Below are 21854 nucleotides of genomic sequence, written 5' to 3'. Positions count from 1 at the left end.
TTCTTTTCTTTTCTTTTCTTTTCTTTTCTTTTCTTTTCTTTTCTTTTCTTTTCTTTTAAGATTATTTATTTATTTATTTGACAGACAGAGATCACAAGTAGACAGAGAGCAGGCAGAGTGAGAGAGGAGGAAGCAGGTTCCCTGCTGAGCTGAGAGCCCGATGCGCGGCTCAATCCCAGGACCCTGGGATCATGACCTGAGCCAAAAGCAGAGGCTTTAACCCACTGAGCCACCCAGGCACCCCCCGGGGTCCTTTTCTTAAAGAGGACTCTATATTACTTGCCTAGTAGACAGCCTGGGCTCCAAAGGGGCCAACAGAAGAAGCACAAAGCCTAGTTCCTGCCTACCAGGACCTCATCATCTAGGGAAGTAAAGGTTATGGTAGAGCTTCTGGACAATACAAGTGTTGAATACATATCCAGCAGGCTCAATCCCCTGGAATAAAGGGAAAGAGATTCCCACCATGGAGAGAATGCCTCTGTGGTTGTTATTTTGGCTTTTTCCCATCATTTTATTGAGTAATTGCCCAGACTTGGATGCCTTACCTCCTGAAGACCACCCCACCTGCCTCTGGAACCTTCTTCAGGGTGCCAACACAATCCCATAGAGAATAAGGCTTGCATCCAACTGTCTGCCCCCTTCTCCTTCCCAGCTTCTTTTTTAAAAGAAAATCTGAGTTTGTTTCAAGAATTTCAAAGTCAATGTTTTCAATCTACCAGAGCCTGTTTACAAATATGAAGCTATTCTATATTTTCCCCTTACTTGAACTGTGCCTGTGACAACATGTGATGACCAGGACTTACACAAAAGATATACTAAAAGACGAATATTGACGTATTTACTCTACAAAAATACAGCCAATTCCTCTATAGAGCAAGCTTCCTTAGTGGGTTTAAAAATATGATTCAAGGGGGGTGTGGGGGGTTGGGATTATGGACATTGGGGAGGGTATGTGCTATGGTGAGTGCTGTGAAGTGTGTAAACCTGGCGATTCACAGACCTGTACCCCTGGGGATAAAAAGATATTATATGTTTATGAAAAATAAAATTTAAAAAAAAAAATATGATTCAAACTCCAACCCCTCCCTTAAGCTCTACCATATACACTCCATCTTGTTTCATTTTAAGTGATTTCTTTTTCCTCCCCAGGAACACATTTATTGTGTGTTTACTACATATGCTTATCTGGGAGCTTATCAGCAGAATTCTCCCCAACACCTAAAAATATGTAGAACTAATCTAGAGTTGAATACAAGTGGTTCTATAAACATTGGAGTCCCCATCACCCCCTTATTCTTGGCACTCTGAATGACTGAGTCCACATCTCCCTTGGGCTCTGGATGAGCACATAAACTTGCTGCTGAAAAGAAGAAACTGCTGTTCCAATTACAGATCAGGGCTGGAATGAGCCTTCTGAGTCATAGCTGCAAGCCACAGAAGAATATTGGCTCCAAGGAGGCGCATCAGAACTGACAGTTACCTCAAGGTAAACAATTTGACTATAAAGTACAGTTTTATGGTCCCAGTAAGTGATTTCCACTCTGCCTCACAGGTGTTATGTGCACATTTTTTTTCTTTGTTGAGGAAATTGTAATATCCTACTCTTAGCACCACAGAGTCCCCTCTCCCAGAGAGTGTATTAAATGACTTTCCAGTTTCCAAGGCTTAGTTAAGAGCTCTGTAAAAACAACTACATATTTTATTTTACACAGGCTTTTGCTAAGCATGTTGACTGATTCTCTCCCTGAAAGCTGTTTTTAGCCAGGAACCCATTCATTTCACGTGAACGGACTTAAAGAGATTGCTTCCCCCCCCCCTTTCCTTTTTGCTTGATTTTATTTTGTTTTGTTTTGCTAGGACATCTTATCTAAACCCCCCAAATAATAGATCATCATTAGCCAGTGCGTTGGGAGTAGAGACATATAAAATAACTTGTATGCCTTCCCTGCCAAACACTCATGTTGATAGCCCAGGATCTGGTTTATTTAAATGTTGTAAGATGTTCCTGAGGAGCCACACTTCTATCTCTAAGCATCCTCTTTGATTTACCCTCTAGAGTTTGGCCAGATGAGTCTCATGAAAGAAAACTCTACTCCCTGATGGAGCAATAGAGAGGTAAGTACAAGTACCATGATGAGCTGTGATTCAGATGATCTGAATTTTTATTTTGTCTGTGTCTCAGTCAGTCTGAGCTGCTGTACTGAAGTGACATTGACTGGGTGGCTTAAGACAACAAACATTGATTTCTCACGGTTCTGGAGGCCGGGAAGTCTGAGATCAGGGAACATACATATCTCATGTGGGGTGACTTCCCAAGTCCAGTCCCACTTCCCAGCTTGAAGATATCTACCTTCTCTCTGTATCTTCACATGGCAGAGAGAAATTGAGTTCTGGTCCCTTTATCTCTTTATAAAGACACTAATCCTCATAAGGGCTCTGCCTTCATGACTCAACTATCTCCCCAAAGCCCCACCTCCTCATACCATACCATTGAGGATTAAGGTTTCAACATAAGAATTTGGGGAGCACACAAATATTTAGTCCATAACAGTGTACTAACTTCCACCAACTTTCTTTAATGATATGTGCTACTTCTCAATAAATTTACTCCTTCTTTATAACAGAGCAGGATGCAAATCAGGTCTTTCTGTGATCTTATATTTTCAGCCTGGCACAACACTTGTATAACAAGTGTTCAGTATAGTATGAATGAATGAATAAATGTTTAACAACTCAGATGAGGGGGAGAGAAGATTTTCCCAAATGATGTTTAAGAAAGCAGTCAGCCCCTAGACTGATTATATTATAACCATCTCCATTAAAGGGATGTTGTGGCCCCACCTTTTTCCTCCTCCATGACTGGAGGTCCTTGTCTGATTTCTGTTCTCACTCTTGTGGGGAGGAAAAGCAGAAAGAGAAGGAGGAGACCGAAGAGGCTCCTTCTTTCCAAACACTCACAACAAATTTTCTCAATGACAATTTTAACTCTGCAGAGGCTATAATTACTTTCTTCAAAGTATGGTGGACAGAATTGTTCTGAAATCTTTGCTCATTAAGGAGAATTTACTGAGTGGAAAAAGAACAACAATCCAAATTTTTCTGGATATTTGTTAAACAGATGAGCCTTAAAAGTTAATCCAAAGGGGTGTCGGTGTGGCTAGGTCAGTTGATCATCCAACTCTTGATTTCAGCTCAGGTCAAGATCTTAGCCCCATGTTGGGCTCTGTGCTCAGTGAGGGGTCTGCTTGAGAATCTCTTTCTCCCTCTGCCCCTCCCCCCGCTCCCATGTGCACATGAGCTCTCGCTCTAAAATAAAGAAATAAATCTTAAAAAAAAAAAAAAAGTTAACCCAGGATTCCTCTTAAAGACCAAGAAAGCAAACACATTTTTTATTAAATATGTTTCTTGTTGCCAGCATATTTCTTTTAAATAGGTCATATTTTAGATATACTGAGCCTTAGCTTACTTAATTCCCATATGGATAAGCTAACTCTGCAAACCTCTGGTTAGAGGGTTCCACTCATTTGGAAAGGAAGACTGTGGAGTGCTTAGGCCCTCCGATTTAGCTCCTTGACTTTGAGACTTGGTTTTCTCATCTTAAATTGCCAGAATGGGCTAAACTCTCCAGGGCTTCAGGAGTGGGGTGGGAGGTGTAGAAAGAGCACAAAACACCTAACCATTTTAATGGTTAGGTTCCATTTTAATCTGAGTTGATACTTGTTCACTCTGTAAGATTTTCTCTGATCAAAAAGGAGATCTGACATTAAAAAAAAAAAAAAAAGTCTGCAAACCCCTGGTTTAAATGAATAATGCTTGAGGTCCCTTGGGGTTCCAAATTCCCACAGTAGAGATCAGCTTTATCATTTTACCCCTTTACTAAAATTTGCAATAAAGTTGTTGAATCTTCATTTCTAAAAGCAAGACATAGTCATGTCATCTCTGAGGATGAGCTTATGGTAAGGAATGCAATACCCTCACTTACAATAGTTTCTCTGGAAAGCTTTGGATCCCCACATAGAAGGCCTGCTTCATATAAGAATCCCAGGAATGGCAAAGCAGAGGCAAAGAGCAAAGGACCATACTCTGCCACTGAGTGGGGAGGTGGTTTAGGATAAGAAGACAGGGGCAGTGCGAGAATCTCAGTGAGGGAAGTTGTGGGAGAGAGTGGCTCTGGAAAGAAGGCAGGCAGTGTGGAAGGGGGAAATGGTTCTACAGTATCTAATTAGCTTGGAGAGGAGGAAGGTCATGTGAGGATGCTTCCACTGGCAGAACCCTGCAAAGTCACATCCGGGAGAGGGAAGAGGAAATAAGAAGAGGAAGAAAAGTGACAGAACAAAATTAGGAGAACATGGTGACAGCTTGACAGGCTTTCTAAATAGTGTTTGCCAGGAGTGCCTGGGTGGCTCAGTTGGTTGCATTGAGTGTCCAACACTTGGTTTCAGCTCAGGTCAGGATCTCACAGATTGTGGAACTGAGCCCGGCGTCTGGCTCCTCACTCAACAGGGAGGGGCAGAGGGAGAGGGAGAGAATCTTCAAGTCTGGAGTCTTGCTTGAAGTCTTCTTGAAGATTCTCTCCCTCTCCCTCTGCCCCTTGGCACACATATGAGTTCTCTCGCTCTCTCTTTTTCTCTCTTAAATAAACAAGTAAATAAATAAAATCTTTTTGAAATAAATAAAAATTTAAAAAATCAAAAATGCTTGCCAATGGAAGAGAAGGTTATGATCCAAAGAAAACCAAATACAAATATCACAATAAAAGGAAGAAACAAATAGGAACACATACACACCCCAGAATGGAAAATGAGAAGAAAAGTTGAACTTGGAGGATTTGGCCCAGGAAGAGTCCATTTTAAACCACATAAGAAAAAGATGCATCTTTGGTGGAAGTTAACAGTCGTTAAAGATTCACTTTTGAGTCAAACTATCACTGAAGGATCTTACCACTGCCTCACAAACAGCCATGTTCACTTCATGGCACTCAAAGGGCTCAGAACACACTCTTAAAACATCTTAGAGCTAAAATTCTAGGGCTAACACCAGCTTTTATTCACAACACTTTCCTATGTATGATCTGCACAGTATTTATTTCTCTTCACTTCCTCTTTCTGTTAGATTTTTATCAGTGCTTTACAAAGTCTTTGAGGAAAACAAGGAAGATGCAGATTGCTACAGAAAAGGAAAATAAACCTAGAAAATAAACCTAGAATCACTTCTTCATCAGAAGTGATTCTGATGAAGATCTAGGGAACCTTGTTTTGCAAATCTAAAAGGTTAAGTCATTTAAATATTAGAACTTGTTTCTGTGGAAAGTTAAACCAAGTCTATTTTTAGTCCTTATTCACTATGAATTCTCCATACCCACCAAAGTGGGCAAGGTGAGAATCTGTGAGAAGTGACAAGCCAAGAAGGTCATGTTCCCTTCAGGTTTGAATCTTTCCGTGGAAATTCTACTGAGTCTGCCCTGAAATTTGTCACTGTCTCTCTTTTAAAATAGTGACAATTAGTACCCTTTTTTGATATTAGGTATAATTATTTATTTACTTATTTATTTGCCTTAGTCACAGGAGTAAAAACAATCTATGAAAGAAGGAAAGGTGATCTTAGGGCACCAGGGTGGCTCAGTTGATTGAGCAACTGACTCTAGGTTTTGGCTTAGGTAGTGATCTCAGGGTCATAGGCTAAAGCTCCGTGCTCAGCAGAGAGTCTGCTTGGGATTCTCTCTCTCCCTCTACCCCTCCATCCCTCAAATAAATTAATTAAACTTTAAAAAACAAAGAAGAAGAGGTGGTATTAAACAGTTTCCGAGAGCTGAGTGCCCACACCCCAATAATGACATTGAATGTTTAATGCAAATAACAAATTTAAAAAGACCTTGTTTTGTGCTAAACCCATGATGGAGAACTTCTGAGGTGGTTTCCTCCTTGACAGGAAAGGACACAGGCTATATTATTTTTCCTTTCTGGAATGTGACTAATTGAGATGATTTGCAAAAAATCTTGCTCTACAGAAATCCCTCTCCTTGGGGGCAGGACACTTCCTTTCTTGCATGCTATGGAAGGAACAAAATAAAAACAAAATCAAGCCCAGGAGGGAGCATTGCTGGAAGGGTGGAGAATCATGGCGTTCCTATGGTGGCCAAAGCCAAGGAAGCCTTTGCATCTCTGCACCTCCTCTCACCAAAGCACGAATATGCAGAACCAGGACTTCCAGACCCCACCCCAGTACCCCTTCTTTTCCCTAGTGTGGCCTCCCCACTCTAGCAGTGCTAGGGCCCACGGAGCCCCCTAAACCAGTGCATGCCTTTTCACCTTTACTTTGCTTTCCCTCTGCATCTCATTTGTCCCAGGACACAATGAAAAACCCCCTCCTTTTCCCTCCTTTAACCTGTTAGTGCACACTCTTCCTTCTTTAGATTCCTTCCATGCCAAAAGTCTGACCTGAGAACCTGGTATTAAATCTCCAAGTACCTTTTCTTTTTCTCTAGATCAAGGACATTTGGTTTGCAATCCCATTCAAATGGTGAACTAAAAGACAGGAAGGCCTCTCCTATCTTTTGTTGTCTTCATGGTCTTAGCCTGAGCCTTACTCAGGAATTCCCTGCTGAGGTGACTATTCAACCTGGACAATGAGAGCAAAGAGGTCACAAAAGCAAATCCCTCCAGAGGTAGGTCAGAATTCTCTCTTTTCCTTAAGCATGCAAAGAGGGTGACAGCCTTGCCCACCAAAGTCCCTCTCTGCTCATATTTGGGGTCAAATGGTAGCATCTGAGCAAGGAAGAAGTATTTTGGGGGGTTGGGGTGGGAATAGAGTTTTAAGTGTGTGTTATTTTCCCCCTATCTAATGGAGGCTTCTCCTCTCTCTGTGGTATTTCCGTTTTAAAAATCGTGTCTGATTTTAAATTAAAAGAATGTGTAGTTTATTAAAGCCAGTTTCTAAGCCTTGGAAATCTATTTTTTTCTTTTTATTCATTCATCGTGTATCTATTAAAAATATTTCGTTATCGAGGGATACCGCTGTCAGCTACAATACAATAGGGTGTGCACTGATAAAGAAAACATGCGTGGCTGTTACCCTCAAGGAGCTTGGTCTCTCTCTTAAAGGAGGCAGATTCTGAGCAATCACTTATACGTAGAAGCAAAATACTCATGGGTAGATGGTAGGATGTGTGAATGATATTTCAATAAGACTGTTACCAAGAAGGTAAAGACAACAGAGAGGGGCCTTTATAAGCAGAGCCCCAGGGAGACCTCTCTACTGTGTACTCATTGAGCATGTGTGTACAGTAATTGCACATTATCGTCTGCATGTGCTCACGTGATACCCGATGCCCACTAAGTGCTTCTTGAAACATGTATGGCCCAGACAAAGCCTGGTGAGCCAGGATTGGACCTTTCCTCATTGAAGATTATGGAGAACAGAAGGAAACACACAACATCTGGCTACCACCTCCTGTCACAACATTCTGATCCCATTTTAACTTGGATAATTGGGTCGGCTGTTCCTGTGGCCACTCCTCTCCCCTGCTTTTGGGGGGATAACTTTAATCTCCAACTGCTTCATTTTCCACTTTGGTGAGTCACTGGGCAGAGGATGGAGAATATAAGTCATTACTTTCCTCATCTTTGCAGGTAATTTGATACTGTACATGGTCCTTTAGAATGTTTCTTCTGTATTTAAATCTTGGCAAGGGCATGCTACATTGTTTGCAACTCTTCTATTCTCACTGCCAGCTTTTTCTGGAAAAATCATAGAAAATAAGATGCAGGATACATCAAGCCACAACCACTTGGCTCCCTGGTGTTTTAGGGTTTTTCTCATTCCCCTGCGCCTCTCATTGGTTTCTAGCACTTGCTCTCTCATGCTCGCTCTTCCTCTCTCTCCCTGCCTCTCTGCCACTACTCGCCGCCCCCCCCCCAACTAATTCTTCTGAAGAGACCCTCTGGAGTCTCTCCTGGGACCCCACATTGTACTCAGGGGCTCCTTGAAAACAGGTTAATCTCCTTCCTCTTTCACACCCCGAAAATTAAACATTCCAAAAATACTCTTCTTCCAGGTGACATTGACTGGCTTAATCTCTTACAGGTTTTCTACTTGCATTGACATGAGAGGCAAAGAAAAATTAGGTGTTGTTCAATGGACTCTCTAAGAATACAATGCAGGGAAGCTCCTAATCTAAACCAGCCCAGAATTCCAGTGTTTTGGACATGTCCTACAATCTACAAATTGTTAGAGCTAAGCTCCTCTAATAACAGCAGGGACTTGTTGGACTTCCAAAAGATAAATTAAGTTACCATTCGCTGCCCAGAGCCGCATTTAGGGAAGTTTTCTGTTCAGGGCCAAACCAACGGTTACAGGCATGAGAGTATTCCTTTGGTGATCAAAGATGAAAATGAGTTATTTACCATCGTTCATCACTAACTACATTAAAATACAAGCCTTGGCCCTTGAGTTGGAGTAAAACTTTGTTTTCTTGACATTTGGGTTTGAATGTTTTCAGTATATTAAAGCAGAGTCTGCAGTAAAACGCTGACTCTGTACTTGTCAGCTTTATGTCAGTCACACGTCTGAAGTGTTTCTTCTGAATCAATAGCGCCACCCAGGTTTATTTGTGGGTGGTACTGGATCTTTATTCCCCAATGCATCTACTGAGCGTCAGCTGCTGGGGGGCATCCTCAAGTAGAAGCAGCAACTAACGTGTTGTGAATAGACAACAAGATAAGGAGTTTGGACCATTCCCAAATGGAATAGCATATCTGATTCAATTCTTGCAAAAAGGGTGGCATCAACAATTCAGATTCCGTCGCGGGTTTGGTCATGAACTTGAAAATGCTCAGTTCTTTATACCATATTGGCAGAGCCAAAGGATGTATCATTTCAGTATGGATTTAAGACAACCCAGCAATTATATTGATATAAGCACAGGAGAGAGCTCCATCAGGGGGCTGAGCGCACAGGTAGATATTTTTTTCCTCTAAATTTTGGAACTTGACAAAGTAATCAATTAGATGATTAGATCTGTTAGGTAAGGGTGTCTCCTTGGCTCTTCTTTACAAACTCAACCCCACGACCGTCGCGCTGCTCTGTGTTGTCACTGGATTGAAAACTACTGATTTTGTTACCTGAAAGGTTGCCTTATATTTCTGAAAATCAAATATGCAAGTGGCAGTGATAATTGGGCGAGTGCACACTTAGCTGTGTCTTCCAGTCTCCGGTCAATGACACGTCCACCCTTGCTCATCTGCAGGTCAGAGTAAGCAAAGAAAGGACGGAGCTGCAGGTGCTAAGATGTAAATGGAGTATACAGCAGATGCAGTCCCTCTCAGGGATTTGGATCTTATTTCCTTTGACTAGAACTTGGGTCATATTTTTTTCTCTGTGAAAATACTGAGGTGTGTTGTGGGTTGAATTATGTCCCCCAGAAACACATCCTGAAGTCCTAAACCCTGGTATCTGTGAATGTGACCTTATTCGGAGATGCAATTTCATTAAGATGAGGACATCCTGGACGACATTGAGCCCTCATCCAATTACTGGTATTCTAATAAAGAGAGGGAACTCCAGACACATGGACACACAGTGGGTGAGGCCATGTAACATGGAAGCAGACACCGGACTGAGGCACCTACAGGCAAAGTGATGCCAACAATTACGAGCAACCACCAGAAGAAGCTAACAGAGGCAAGGAAGGACCCTTGAGACTTTAAAGAGGATATGACCATGCTGACACCTGGATTTTGGCCTTCCAGCCTCCAGAACTGTGAAAGAATAGGTTTCTTTTGGTATAAGCCATACAGGTTGGGCAAGGAAACTAATACAGAAACTAATACAGTTTTTCATTTTTTTCTTCCATATTAGTTACTTAATCTTTAAATCTTCTATTTTTAACTTGTACAGTGTCTGCCCATCAAGATTTAAAGGTTACATCTTTATTTAAAAATCTGTTTCTGGAAATGGCAGTTTTTGTTGCCGACTTTGCAATGGAATGTTTGCATATCAAGGGAAAAGAAAGGAAATGCTTGTTTGTGTGTTTAAGGACAGTGCTCTTGCCAAAATAAAACGAATGTCTATCCATGATATGACAGCTAAATGGGGATTAATTCTGCAGCAGAAAATCTGCAAAGAATGAGCTTTCCAGCAGCACTGCTCCCATGGGTAGGTAGGTGGACGCAATTCTTTCTAAAACTGGGGCCCACCAGTGTGGGCTTCTCTGTAATATTTACACAGTTAAGTGCAGATGGAGTGACGAGCATACAAGATTTAAATCCTCCTCATAAAGAAGTGTTGTCGTTTAGAGTGGCAGTGAGGATTCAGTATTATAACCTAGTTCCTGCTATGCTCTGAAGGCCTGATGAAGAGAAACTACTGTCATAATTATTACCTGTAAGGATACAGAAGATTGTCTTATTGCAAATCACTCTGGATCCTTTATGAAAAGAAGCAAACTCCAGAAAAATAGGTGACATATATTCAGGAGGTAAAATTCGCTAGCTCTTTTTCCAGAACACTTAAAAATCTCTTGATTCCCCAGATTCTCTCATTTATATATCTTGGCTACAAATCTGTGAGCTCCCCCCCACTCCTCCCTCCCTACTACCACATACACACACCCCAAACAAGAGCAGCTAATGTTCACCCTAGCTTACATGGATACGTTCAATGTTAGCGATTGACATGGACGGTGATCTGGACTGCAAATGTTGTGTCTCCCCAACAATAACCAGTGAAGTGGATAATATTCTATTGTAGAGCCTAAGGCCAAGCCAGCACAATACATTCCAACTACGTGCTTTCTTTTTGATCCAGAATAACCCTTAAGTTTGTTGATACCTCTAGATGCTAAATTTTAAGTAAGGTCATTTAATTTTTGTGGAAAATAGTAGTTTGAGTTAAGACACAAAAGCAACGTTTGAATAGGACTAGGTTTAGAGATAACATCTGCAAAGACTGGTGGGTCCTGTGTCCATTTGTGACTTTCACCAGATGAATGCCTATTCTCCCTTGCCAAGACAACACCCAGCTGGGACTCTAAGCAAAAACCCCCCAAAGTCCTCTCTACGGAGAACCCCTGTGCTTTTGTGATTGCTGGTGCAACCTCCAGTAATAATTGTTGAGCCTTCCCTGGCTTGACAAGTTAGACCCGCATTCCTCAGGGGCCCACAGACCACCAGAGGGTGCTCCCACCTCTGCCATCAGCATGCAATGCCCTGCCTTCAGTGGTGAGAACCTCTCTCTCCCCTCGGGTAGGACCTTCTCCTCCCCCACTGCAGGGTCAGGGAGGCTAAGGTACCAGGGATGCTTGCTCTTGTTTTACTTACATGAGATGAGTGTGTGGTCTTAGTAGAACAATCCAGAGTTAGTAAGAGACTCCTTGCCCTGGCTGTACACATCGGGCAGAGAGTGGCCAGTAGATTCAGATAGAAAGCAAATGTGGGAGACCATGGAGTTTCCCAAGTTGTTTGTTGACATCAAATTTAATCAAGTTTATTCTTATAAGTATTTTGGAACTTTTTATTTTTAAATGATTTGAATCTTAGGTTGTAAAAACAACACAAGGTACACCCCATATACCCTTTACCTGTCAACAATTGTATATTCTGATGCGCCTGGGTGGCTCAGTCATTAAGTGTCTGCCTTCGGCTCAGGTCATGATCCCAGGGTCCTGGGATCCAGTCCCATATTCATGTCCCTGCTCAGCAGGGAGCCTACTTCTCCCTCTCTCACTCTCCCTGCTTATGTTCTCTCACTGTGTCTCTCTCTGTCAAATAAATAAATAAGTAAAATATTTTTTTTATTTATTTATGAGAGAGAGAGAGTGAGAAAGAGAGCATGAGAAGGGGACAGGGTCAGAGGGAGAAGCAGACTTCCTGCTAAGCAGGGAGCCCAATGAGGGACTCAATCCTAGGAGTCCAGGATCATGACCTGGGCCAAAGGCAGTTGCTTAACCAACTGAACCACCCAGGCACCCAAATAAGTAAAATCTTTAAAAAAAAATAGTTTATTCCATTTGCTTTATCATTCTCTCTCTCTCTCTTTTTTAAAGATTTTATTTATTTGTCAGAGTGAGAGCACAAGCAGGGGCAACAGCAGGCTGAGGGAGAAGCAGACTCCCCACTGAGCAAGGACCCTGATGCAGAACTCCATCCCAGGACCCTGGGATCATGACCTGAGCTGAAGGCAGACACTTAATCAACTGAGCCACCCAGGCATCCTGGTCATTTTCTCTTTTGATAGGTCAATAGATAGATATATGTATATGTGTGTGTGCATATATGTGTGTGTGTGTGTGTGTGTGTACATATTTATATATATGCACAAATGCATGTATATGTATATCTACATACATATGCACATCTTTTTTTTTTTAACAATTTGAAAGTAACCTGAAGACATCATATACCTTTACCCCTTATGACTTTAGTGTATATTTCTTTGGAACAAAGACATTGTTACAAAACCACAGTGTGATTTTCAAAATAAGGATATTTAATTTTGATATAATTCTATTATCTAATCCACAGCCCTTTTACAAAGTGTGTCAAAGGTCCCGCAATGTACTTTGCTAGCCAACTGTCTGCCATTCCAGGATTCATTCCAGAAACACACAGTGCATTTGATGGTCATGTCTCCGTGGTCACTTCGATCAGGAACACTCCTCCAGCCTTTGTTTTTATAGTCCTTGTACACTTTCAAAGACTACAAGCCAGTTATTTTACTGAGTGTTCTTCACCTTGGGTTTGAATGATGTTTGCGTCTGCATTTTTGGCAGAAACGTCCCAGAGAGATGCTGTGCCCTTCTCAGCGCACCACTTTAGGAAGAACACGCTATTAGTTTGTCCCATTATTGGTGACATTGACTTTGAGCACCTGGATAAGGTGATATCCACCAGATTTCTCTACTGTAAAGTGACTATTTTCCCCTATGCAGTTAATAATAATTTCTGGGGAGATGCTTTGAGATCATGAAAACATCCTATTTCTCATCATACTTCCACTTGCTAGCTTTAGCCTCAATTGTTAATTTTCTGCCCATCATTCTTTTTTTTTAAGATTTTATTTATTATTTGACAGAGAGAGAGAGATCACAAGTAGGCAGAGAGGCAGGCAGAGAGAGGGGGAAGCAGGCTCCCTGCTGAGCAGAGAGCCTGATGCGGGGCTCAATCCCAAGACCCTGAGACCATGACCTGAGCCGAAGGCAGAGGCTTAACCCACTGAGCCACCCAGGCACCCCTCTGTCCATCATTCTTTATTTGTTACATGACATTCTTTTTTATTGTTTTTGATTGTCTGGGTTCTACAATTATTAGTATGTATTTTCCCTTATTTGTTATTTTTGTGTATTAACTCATTTTTATTTTACTTAATGTATCATAATCCATTATTATCATTGTTTACTATTATGCTTAAATTAACCCATATCATTCAGTAGGAGCCCTTTCAAGCTGACTTTTTGACATGTCTCCATTCATCTTTGAGCACTCACTTACTTTCCAGCAAAATAAGTGGCTTAGGGGCACTCTTAACAAAATAATTACATGTTTGCATTAGCTATAGCCACAAAAAATACCACTGAGGTCAACCTCTCTCTTGCATGTTTTGCCCTGGAAGGTCTGTGTTTGGAAGGAAGAGGCTATACCGTGCAAGGAGGCCGACCCTGGCACCTTGTGCCTTCAGGCTATAGACAAACATGTGGTGGCGGAAGCTTCTGTATGGGCTTGCGGTTTGGGGCCACAGAGTAAAAGGAAAATGTGTGCTTATTCCATTTATTTCTTATTCAAGCATCTTTGAGTGTCCTTCATCATGGTCTCAGAGTTTCTCTGGTCCTTGTATGCAGGTGGGTTGCACAAGAGGAAAGTGATCAGATTCAAAGAGAATCAAGGATCACAGACACATAGTACCCATGCTTTGGTCACCAGTATGCATGAACTGTATTTATGTCAGACATCTTTGTACCAGGAGACAAGAGCGAGAGGCAGCATGGGTAGGTTGCAGAGCAGACAGCTCACGTGCCCTCAGACACTTCTCAGTTGGCCCACCGTGTCATGGGATGGAAAAGACGTGAATCCTGAAGGCAACATGGAGGGAGGTTCATAGTTCGTGCTTCAACCTAAATTCCCATTCCCCTATCATAAAAAAAGAATGTTGAAAGATTTGTTTTAATCACTAATCCCTCCTCAGACCTTAAAAGAAGATTAATGGTGTGAGCGAAGGATCTAATTCATTGCAAATTTGGTCTTAAGATCACATTTGCCTAGCAGATTACATGATTACAGAGTATTAATCATAATACAGACAAATTACACCTTCTCTTATTGGGAGGCAATGACACAATTGGGAGTTCGGTCCTGGAAAGCTGGGTTCTCCACAATGCTTATTGAAAGGAAAAGGGAGTAGTCAGTTAGTTGCAGATTCAGCTAGAAAATCAAATTCTGCAAAACTGTAAACAAATCGCCTCAGGGGCTTCTCATAGATGGCCTTAAATCTGTGTTTGCCAGATATAAACCTTATCCCTGAAAGTGAGAAAACACAACATCCCAAATCTACATGCATGATGACAGACTTGAAAGAGAAATAAATTATACCCAAAATGGCCTTGATTTAATCTTTTGGGCATGGTTAGACGGAGCACATGAAGTAAGGCCAAAACATGTCCTCATATACCTCATAACAAAGTAAGCCCTTTTAAATGTACTTTGCAATAGATACTAATTTTATGTTTTGGTCAGGCACTGTTACCCTCACCTCTCTGCTAAGAGAGGAATTTCCCCTCAACTAAAATCTGGAGAAATGGGGTGGAGGATGGGGAGAGAAGCGAGGCCACAAGAACCAAGTGGTCTAAATGCACCACACTTTACCTTCTGTTACTTGGAAACATGGAGACTTTAAAAATGATTTAGAAATAAATGTGTTAGCATGTGGAAAGTTAGCTTTAACAGAATGTATAAGGGGTCTCTTGGCACACAAAAGGTGTCTGATAAAGTGTGTTCCAGACCAAAGCTCCAAATTAAGTATTTAAGAATGTCATCCAAAAGAAAGGTGGGGGGTTGGGCAAATAGTTGGCAAAAACACAGCTGAATCGTGAAACTGTACACCAGGCTGCCAAGTCTCAAAGAATACTCTTAGGTACAATTTACTAAACCAACTAAATAAGAGGCAGTCATAAATTACAGATGAATGCAGATGTTGGTAGACTCTAGAGTCACCTCTAAACCTATTAAAACTTTAAACACTCTGATGCCTGATAGCCTGAAATGCTGAAAATGGTGCTGTGGTGAACTGCTTAAAGAAGATTGTGTGTGTGTATATGTGTGAGAGAGAAACTGAGGCCTACAGACAGACACTGAGACAAATGGAGAGGTCTCCCGCTGGGCGCCCATTCTCCCCTGCCAGTTCTGCCTGGTACCTCAGAAAATAAAAGAAAATGCCTGTGGAAACAATCACATGGTGCCAATGGAAAATGAAAACTGCTCCAAGAACAAAGGTGCCAATGGAGCTATGGAAGTCACAGAGCTTTCACTGATTTTTAGAAATAAATTCCTTCATTGGGGACTTCCTTTCAATACAATTTCACTGAGATGATGCATAAGGAAGAGCAAGCATGAATGTTACTTTAGGAAACCAGCTCTTACACTTCCACCCAAGGAAATGAGACTCTGTCAAAGGGTCAAGGGGGCGGAGGAGGGGACATTATTTCCACAGCTTGGGCTCTCCTCAAACTCGGTGGCACAGCTCCATTTCCTAGAGGGATTCTGTTTGCTTCAGAATAGCAAGGATGATTTTAACCCCTATTCATGCTTATGCTTTACAATTTTTGGAAAGTTTATCATATCCACTTAAACCTCTCAAGACCTAACACTCCTAAAATGTTGACTATCTTTCATTCTGAAATATGTGCTTAGGGAAACCAAAATATAATTCCTAAAACGCTGCCTAAAATTTTGTCCAGTAGTGAAAGTATGGGATCTTACTTAGTTTTGAGACAACAACTGCCTTTACTGTGAGCACGGTTCATGCAACTGCCCTAAACTCTTCCAAAAGTCTAGGCTGGGACTCTATATGTCACATTCACCAGATGGGCAGATTCAGCTTATTCAAAACTGACAAATGAAAACATAAATAATCCAGAAAAAAAATTTATATATATAAGAAACTGATAAACAACTCTGAATACATTATAAATGGCATCATGTATTTAATCTCATGATGAAAAGTATACACCCAGGAGTCAGACAGAATCTCAACTGTACCATTTACTAGTACTGATGACCTTGGGCAAGTTATCTAACTTATTTGTGCCCCAGTTGTCACATCTGTAAAACAGAATAATCATGAAAATACACACTGGTAACAGTCGGGGTTCATCAGAGAAACAGAACTAATAAGACATCTATAAATCCTATTTCTATATATAGAAAGAGGTTCTAAGGAATTGATGCACACAGTTATGGAAGCTGGCAAATCCAAACTCTGCTGAGTGGGCCAGTAGGCTGGAGACTCAAGGAAGAGCTGATGGTACAGTTCATGTCTGAAGACCATCTGCTTGCAGAATTCTCCCTTGCTCAGGGAAGGGAAGGGAAGGTAAGATTTTTGTTCTATTCAGGTCTTCAATTGATTGGACGAGGCCCACCCAATTGTGGAGGGCAAATCTGTTTTATTCAAAGTCCACTGATTGAAATGTTAATTTCATGAGAAACACCCTCACAAAAATATCCAGGGTGATGTTTGACCACATATCTGGGCACCCTCAACCAGCCAAGTTGACACATGAAATTGACCATCGGAGTTCCTGAGAGGCTCAGTTGGTTAAGTGTCTGCCTTTGGCTCAGGTCATGATCCCAGGGTCCTAGGATTGATCCCTGCATTGGACTCCTTGCTCAGTAGGGAGTCTGTTTCTCCCTCTGCCTGCCACCCTGCCTGCTTGTATGCTTTTTCTCTATCAAATGAATAAAAACAAGCATCAAACCATGTCAAAAGATTGTGGCCAAAATTAAATCAGTTAGCTTACCTACAATGCTTAGGGCTGTGATGGGCACATAAGTGCTATGTAAGTGTTAACTATTGCTACTATCACTATTATTGCTATTATCACTACTAGTATCATTCTTTTTAGTTAAGAGGTAATGAATGGCAGGGAAGCCCCTTTGATGATTTTCCAGGAGAGAGAGCCATTCTGTTCCCAAGCAGTTGGGAAAGGCCTCATAAAAAGATGGGAAGTTTCTAGAAGTGTGGGAAGAAGAAAACAGTAGCTGGAACACTAAGAGTAGGGATCCCTTGAGGGAAATCAGACTCAGAGCAGAGGAATTGTACAGAATAAGAGGAAAAGGCTTAGCCTTCAGAACAGAAGGTGAGACACTCAGGCCTCCTTTGCAGAGCCACTGGAAGCCTCTCTAAGGCCTCTGGGTGAGGTCAGATGAACTGAGGGAGGGAAAGAGCATAAGAGCAGGAAAGTTGGAGGAATTGCTGAGCTGAAGATGGGAATTTCCAAGAAGAAAAGATCATGACTCCCCAAATAATGAATGAAGAATGATAATATTCTCCATGCCCCTAAGTTCAGAAATGAGGAGAAAGGCATATAATGGAGTTGAAAATATGATCAGTTTTCTTGCTTAGGATATTGAAAACTGCCTGCGGATAGATTCCGGTAAGGAAGAAGTTTGGCCCAGTGGGAGAGTAGCAGAAAATTAAGCAATTTCTTTCAACAAGTGGCATTTTAATTCAGTATTTTCCCTTACTATTCAGCTTATCTCTCACTTTAAATAAACCTACTCTTCTGAACTTGTACTATTAATAAAACAAGACACTAATTTATTCTGCTCAGTCAAAAGGCTCAGACATAACACTGCATGTTAGACAGGGACAAACTATGTTATCGCAGCCTAACTCCATTAGACATTAGTGCCCAAAAGAAAATGAGAGGAAGAAAGTTAAATTATGGGATGAGAGAACCAATAAATCCTCAAGCATGGGAAACTAAGAGGGGGCCACTCAGAACAAAAAACTAAGAACAGGTTGCAAAATTAATTGGTCAAGGCCGAGAAGACTTGCGTGTCTTTGTCTCTATGCATGTCTCTGTGCATGTCACTTCAACTCCCTTGTGTCTAGTTTTTTTGACTCAGTTAAAGACTTTTTTCCCTTGTGAAAATGATACACATTTTATAATAGGTGTTCGTGAAGAAATAAAATTCCTCTTATATAATTTTATAATTAACTTTGTTTAAATTCATCTTTTGTATACATCTTATTCTCTCCACATCTTAGTGGTTAAAAAAAAGTGAACCATGATCTTAGCCCACAAAAGTGCCTAAAAAAGATGAAAGCAAATGAAAGAACCTGGCATGCCAGATGTCAGCAATTTGAACACAATAGTGGTTAGCATCCTCTGACTTGAATTGATCTTGCTTTACAACTGCCTAACCTACCTTGAAAATTCTCATGTGCCCAAGCTAGAAAGCAAGGAGGCAAAGCCATGGGAACAAAGGCAGCCACAGTTTCTCTTTCCATTTTTCTTGAAAAGGGAAAAAGAGCAAGGTCCAGTTTACCTCTACTTGATGTGTACTTATCAAACATCTATTACTGAAAAGCCAGACATCATGCAGAATCTAACCATTGAATACCTTCCATGAGATAGTTACTTTTTATCCATCAATTCAAGAAGAAACAAGATCCTTTTCTTAAACCTGATAGAAAGATACTAGACCCCCCCCCCCACAAAAAAATTGGTTAAGTAATATAAAACAGATAGTTGTCCAAACAAGTAGCAGAGATGGAGTGTCCAATAGGGTTCCTGAAGATAGGAGATGGATGAGTTTTGGGTACCTACAGAACTGAGAATAAGCTTAAATCTTCAGCTGACATCCAACAATGGGTGTCAATTGACACTGAGTCTTGGTGGAGGAACGGAAGTAACAGAAGCTTGGGTTGCAATGATGGGCATGGGGAGTTTGGGATTCTTCCAGATTTCACCAGGAGATGAATCTTCCTGAGCAGAGTGTATGTTACAAAGGTGGAGAGGTCATAGGATCACGCTGTGTCAGACGGCTTTCTGGGGAAACCCATATTTGCTTTCTTCTCTTGCTAAGATCAGAGTCTAACTGAATCACTTTGGTGACTTAGAAGAACTGGCCCAATATTCAGCACATATTTCATGCTCAGTTAAGGTTTGCTGAGTGAATGACCCATCTGCTTTGCTGATGTCCATTTCTCCTATCATGGTGACCCATTCCACAGCCATTCTAACTATGTACATGAAATGAAGAGGTGGGTCAGACCCCTGAAAACATCTCACTTGTCTAGGCTACCACACACTGGTAGTTTGGGTTGAATGTGGGAGATAACCACATGCCAACCAGGTTTTTCTAGTAGGTGATGACAGAGTGTGAAGTCCTTGAGGACTTCAGAAAAGCAGGAATTAGGAAAACAGATGTTGAAAATGATTGAAGAGGGAAAAACCTTGAGAAAATAAAATATGTCCTCTTCTCACTGGTGCCAAAATCCCTTGCGAGAGTAAAAAGGGCCCTTGTTTAATGATGGGGGGTGGGAATCACCATTAGCTTATTATTTCTACCATGACTTCTCCAAAACCCAACTCAAGAAAAAGGTGAACATAAAAGTAAGAAAAATCACATCTAGAAAAGGAAGACTCAGAACTTAATGAAGCAGTTCAGCTTCAGAGAACTGTCCTGGTGGTACTTCAGTGGAAGCTTAAGAACCAGTGCATAATTTGGCATATTCCCTTCCCCCAAAAGTGGTGAACATGGAAGCACATCAAGATGGAGCTTCCATCTTGAGTATCTGAGAGACAGATGTACAGCAAGCCTCTGCCAATTCACACAGGACTTATCATGTGCATGAAAATTAAACTTGTGTTAAACCAATGAGATTTCTGGGTTATTAATATAGCAACAACTAGGCTGTGCCAAGACAGAAATCTAGAATAAAAAATGGAAAGATAGATAGGAAAATAACAATCTTCAAAATATGTAATAAGCATTAAATCCTAACATCTATAATAAATTATTTGTGTAAGAAATAATAGTGTATCATTATCTGGTTCATTTCCCTTTCCTCTAACACATTTGCCCATAGTAACCTTAAAACAAATAAGGTAAGACATTAGGATTCTCAAGACATTGGGATTTTTGAGAAGTCATTATATATTAAAGAACTTGAGCATGCATGACATAAACATAAAAATACATGAGGTATACAGATATATGAGATAAAGATAAAAATATTGTCTGTATTCATTCCATTAGCCTATCCTGAAATAGATAAGAATAATAACTAAGATATTAAACACTTAGTATGTTCCAGGTACTTTGCTAAGTGCTTTACATAGATTATTTTGTCTAAATCTCATGACAACTCTAACATTCCCATTTAAATGGTGAGAGAACTAGCTCAGAGTGGATAATTGCTCAAGCTCACACAGTTGATAAGTATTAATAGAGTAGAGAAGAATCCAGGGTTTGGTCTTACAGCCCAACTACTTAAGCAAAATGCTATATAGTTTCATTTTTCCCAAGTTCAGGGGGATTAAAAGGTTCTCCCAAGGTCATAAAATTAGCTAGCAGCAGCAGCAGAGCCTCTAATTTTTTATCTTCCTCTTCACTGCCCTGTCTCACCCCAGCCTCTTCTGGTTGTCTTCATCTTCTCTTCTCTAACTGTTCCCCTGCCCGTACCCAGGACTCCCTGTTAGAATCCTGGATGTTTCCTTGCTGGGGTGGGGGGGGGCGGGGGCGAAGGGTGTTACTTTATAAAACTTCTTTCCCTATTTAAAAAAAAAAAAGGCAGTGGCACAGAAATATCAGCTGACTGAATGAAGCCAGATCATCCTGCCTGCCATCTCCAGGTCCATCACCTGCTGTTGGTATTGATGGTTTGTATGGTTACTTAAGCTTCACAGATGGACAGTCAGAATAGGGAGCACTGCCCAAAAGAAAGGTGAACACTGAGGACTGAGCATCAGAACGCGTCCGCCTCTCGGGGAGAGGCTGTGGCACATCACCAGCATGGGGGTCTTGCTGGACTTCCTCTGGGGAAGGTAGTTCTCCGCGAGCCCAGCTTCCACGTCGTGGCGGGGATGGCGCCCGGTCGCAGGAGTCCCACCGTTGCAGGAGTCGTTTGAGACTGCAGTTGGATGGAGTCCAGAATTGCTCGAGGAGCTGGAAGTCCTTCCTTCAGATTGAGATGGGACAGATGCTGAGTTACTCCCCCATTGAGAAGGATAACTAGTGAAGGAAAGTCCAGAAGGATTCCACATATCCTGTCCCTGGGGGGGGGGGGGGGGGGGGGGGTGTTGTTGTTTGTTTGTTTAGCTGTTTTCTTACCTTAAAGACACAGAAAACTGGAATGGGGGTTGAGGAAGGATCGAGAAATCAAGATCTCTGTTTACAAAAGAAACCTAGAGTCTGAGAAGGCAGCTCGGGAGGGGTGCTGATGACACCACACTTCAGTGACCAGGCTCCGGAACTGGTTGGGCGCCCTCACCAGGACCCCAAAACCCACAACCTGCCTGGAACCAGCCCCGCGCGGCACCAGGGGGAACAAACAAGATGGCCGCCGCCAGCGCCGACGCGGCTTGCGCGCTGACGGGAAATGCGCGAGCTTCAGAGGAAAATTCCTGACCGGGTTCTGGGAATGGTGGGTGGGGGCAAGTAAGAAAAGGTGGGTTAAAAAAAACAACAACGGTTTCAACGGTTTTGCCCCCTTGCCTCCACATTTATGAACCAGCGCCCTGGAGATTCCCGACAGACTTTCTACCACTATAGCTCTTTCTCCCCGCCCACCCCCGACCCTGCTCCGCTCCTGAAAGTAGATCTTAGCCAAGTTTTCTCTTCTTTCCCTGGAGAAAACTG

This window comes from Enhydra lutris, unplaced genomic scaffold (assembly GCF_002288905.1).
Source record: "Enhydra lutris kenyoni isolate GAN:26980312 unplaced genomic scaffold, ASM228890v2 scaffoldscaffold3, whole genome shotgun sequence".
Lineage (NCBI taxonomy): Eukaryota > Metazoa > Chordata > Mammalia > Carnivora > Mustelidae > Enhydra > Enhydra lutris.
Note: the sequence above shows the minus strand (reverse complement) of the source record.